Below are 4,292 nucleotides of genomic sequence, written 5' to 3'. Positions count from 1 at the left end.
TTTGGATTGCTTAGGGCTTAAGTTATCCAATTAGGGTTTAAGGGTGAAACCCTAGGAGCCTTACTAGTATAAATAGACCCTATGGGTTGAGGGATTCGACACATTTGTCTTTAAGGAAACCCTGGCCGAATTCTTCCTCCCCTCTCCTCTCTCCTAAATCATATTCTTGCTAGTTGGTGTCTGTAAGCCATTAGAGGAGTGACAATTGTGACTCTAAAGCCTCAAGGACAACAAGATCAAGCAAGTGATTCAAGGTAAACTTCTAATCTTTGATTTCATATTGTTATTATTGTATATTAGCCATTAGAAGTCTTGGATTCAATGTATGATCAATTAGAGAAACCTAGATCCAAGCATTAGGGTCGTATGTGCACATAGGGATGTTCATATGGCTAAAATCCATCAATTACATCATTAATACCAATATTACTGACAGATATCTAATCTTCTAGAAAGCTTTTTCCAAATGCCTTCATTCTTGTATCACTAGAACTCATACTCTCAACTAGTTGTTGAGCTATGGTGATTTAGTTCATGGGACTCGATCATTAATTTTACTATTGAATTCTTACCATTATGTTCATTTGTTAAATTTATAGTTGAAATTTGCCTCCTCGCAAATCAACAAGGCGTAATCATTCGATCGTTGAAACAACTCCACCACCTCTTCCACTAATCGATACAGCAACTCTGAATGCTGCAGTAGTTGCGGCTGTGGCAACAACCATGGCTCAATATCACTCTAGTGGTGCCAGCGGAGGTGGAACACCTATTCATTCTACTCAAGGTGAAATCCTCGTGCGCTCGAGAGATTGCTCCTACAAGGACTTCACCAATTGCAAGCCAAAGTCCTTTAAAGGGACTGGCGGAGTCATTGCCCTCTCACAATGGTTCGAAAAGATGGAGTCGATCTTCGAGATCTGCTCCTGCCCAGCATGGAGCAAAGTCAAATTTGTTGCTTGCACCTTTGAGGAAAAATCCCTAACATGGTGGAATAGCCATGTCAAGTCACTAACTCTGATAGTGGCAAACGATATGGGCTGGGAAACTCTGAAAGACCTCATGATTGAAGAATACGCCCACTTAAAGAACCGTTCACTGTAGAAATGGCTAACGGGAAAACTGAGAGCACTAGCAGTATATACATAGGGTGCACTCTAACTCTAGATAGCCATACATTTTCAATCAACCTCATGTCGGTCTCAATTAAAAGTTTCGACATCATCATCGACATGGATTGGTTGAGTCTACATCGTGCCGACATCATGTGTTATGAAAATGCTATTCGCCTTAATCTGCCGTCTGGCGAAACTCTAGTAATCTATGGCGACAAACCCAGCACGAGCATTCATATCATCTCAAGTATTCAAACTCAGAAGTACTTACGTAAGGAATACCGTGCATTCCTTGCACACATTGTTGATACGAGCCAAGAAACCAAAGACCTGAAGAACATCCCCGTAGTACGTGACTTTCCCGACATCTTTCCAGAAGAACTACCAGGATTACCTCCACAACGACAAGTCGAGTTCAGAATCGATTTAATTCGAGGAGCTACCCCAGTAGCTAAATCGCCTTATCGTCTAGCACCAGCTGAGATGCAGGAACTATCCGGTCAACTTAACGAACTGCTTAGCAAGGGCTTTATTAGACCAAGCTTCTCACCATGGGGAGCATTGGTCTTATTCGTGAAGAAGAAAGACGGATCGTTCTATATGTGCATCGACTATAGAGAACTAAACAAACTTACGGTCAAGAATCGTTACCCTCTGCCTCGCATAGACGATTTGTTCGACCAACTGCAAGGGGATAATTACTTTTCAAAGATAGATCTGAGAACCGGGTATCACCAGTTGCGAGTGTTAGAGGAGGATGTTCCGAAGACAACCTTCTGAACTCGTTACGGGCACTACGAATTTGTAGTGATGCCATTCAGATTGACTAATGCGCCCGTAGTATTCATGGACTTGATGAATAGGGTGTGTCATCCTTACTTGGATCAGTTCATCATCATATTCATTGATGACTGTCACACCCCAAAACCGATAACAGCAGAACACGTTCTGGGGTGGAGGATGTCATGTACAGTATCATAACAATTGCGTAATAGTAAAAACAAGCGACAAACCATTTGTATTTATATAGTAAATTTAATTACATACGTGTTCTGTAAATTTTAATAGACACCAAAAGTATAAAAAAAATAAAAGATGGGTCCTGAATGTGCTCCATCTTCTCCAAAAACTGCACCTGTACCTGTCTATCTTTGACCTGAAGATACAAGTTATTTTGAAAACGAGTATCAGCATAAAGCTGGTGAGTTCATAAGAAGTTAGTGTTGTTGTTGTATAAAAGTGTTTACAAACGTATAGTATAAAAACTGAAATTTATGCTTATAAGTAGTAGAAATCCCTAGAAAATCCTATATTTTCCAGAAAAGTACGTTGTATGTTAAATCTATTGAGTTGTGTATAAATATTATCATTGAAAACCCTCAGTTGTAAAAGTACGGTAATAAATCTCATGTGAGTAACATAGGTGAAGTAAAGTTATGCCTGTAAACAGTAGTAGTGGTGCAAACTTCCATTAGTAATAGAAAATTACTTACTTCGGGATGTTAGCTTAGACTTTAGTCTTAGTGTATTGATTTAAATATAGGTGTAACGCTCATGTAACCAGACTAGATGATAATAGAGAACCCGATGACCTTCCCGGTCATGCGTAGTGTAGTGATGTAGTGCCACCCCTGGGCCTAGTCAGCTCAGACTGTAGTTAACAGTCGGGATGTAGTAGTGTCTGTCCCGTATAGCTCTATACATGTAGTGTTGCCTTCCTTCCGGAAAGCCCTGGTCACATGGTGTAAGCGCGGTAGAGTGTCTTATAGAGGGATAGTGTGTTATACTCGGGATTAGTGTATTCTCTTGTATTATAGTATAGTAGTCTTTTTGTCTAGTTCATAGAGTGTTCTCTTATACGTGTATTAACTTGTAATAATCGCAGCTATAGTGAGTATAGTAGTAGTAGAGGTAACGAGCAGTAGTCTTAACTATACCTATTATAGTTAACTAGAGTGTATGATTTCATGTGTTTGAATAGCAAAGGTAGCGGGTAAGATGAAGACTTTCATATCTATCACAAATATATATGATATATAACTAAGAAATCAACGACAATCAAACAGACAACAAATACCCTAAGACCACATCAGACAAGAACAGGAAATAAGGCGAGCTATCGGTCCTAAGTCCTTCAAGTCTTACTTATATAAATATATTAGTGTAGATATATTTTAACAGAAAAAGTAGTTTAAACATAGTTTTGAAAATAGTTTAACAACAATTGAAATCTTAAAAATGCATTTGATAGTCAACCAAAACAGTTTTATTGGTAAGCAGCTAAAAATGTAGAAAATCCCTTTTTGATGATATTTGGTAAATCACATATGATTTAATAATAAAAACTGGTGGCATTATACTTGTATCCCCCCCCCCCCTAAAACATGTAGAAACATTTAAAAGGTTCATTAAGGGGTATAAACTCACAGTTTATTGTAGGGTTCGAGTATGCGATTCGTATGAGTGTCGTGTGTCAACGGATGCTCGGAACGTACGTAGCCCCTATTAATTACATGGTGACACATATATAAGTTAGAGCTAGGGTGTTTCATGGCTAAACATGATGGGAAATCCCTCCTAAGGGCTTGGAATCACTAAGACTAAGTGTCCCATGTTCTATACCCAATGATCTATGCAAGTTTAAGGCCAAATATGAGTATTAGGGTGTGTGTATGGCCATAAAGGTGAGTGTGCGGTTGAGGTATGCGGCCAGACTTGTGAGTGAGGCTGCACACTAGAGTGTGCGGTCGTACAGTGTGTGTGTGTGCGGCCGTACACTCCTTGCTTGAGTCCCATGTGTCGATGGTGTGGCCTTACTCTCACTTTGGAGGGTATTATGAGTGTGTGCGGCCACCTGATGAAGGTGTGCAGCCGCACTCCTTCATAGGATGAAGAACATGAAGAACATTATGATTTTGAGGCTTAGATTCAAGTGTTTTACCTCTATGACAAGCTAAATGATGGTGTTCTTCACGTTTTGGGAGCCTTATAGGTGTTCTTGGGTGGTTTTCTAGAGAGAGAGAAAGGATGCAGCTAAAAGTGAATGGAAAGGGGGTCCTCCACTTTATATAGGGTTGGGTGTGAGATCGGAGGGGTTTGCTGCTGGGTGTGCGGCTGGCTTGGCCGCACACACTAGTTTGCGGCCGCATACACCTCTCTTGGTGTGTTTGGCTGGAT

The sequence above is a fragment of the Lactuca serriola genome, chromosome 7 (genome assembly GCF_051521515.1).
Source record: "Lactuca serriola cultivar US96UC23 chromosome 7, Lser_US96UC23_V15, whole genome shotgun sequence".
NCBI lineage: Eukaryota > Viridiplantae > Streptophyta > Magnoliopsida > Asterales > Asteraceae > Lactuca > Lactuca serriola.
Note: the sequence above shows the minus strand (reverse complement) of the source record.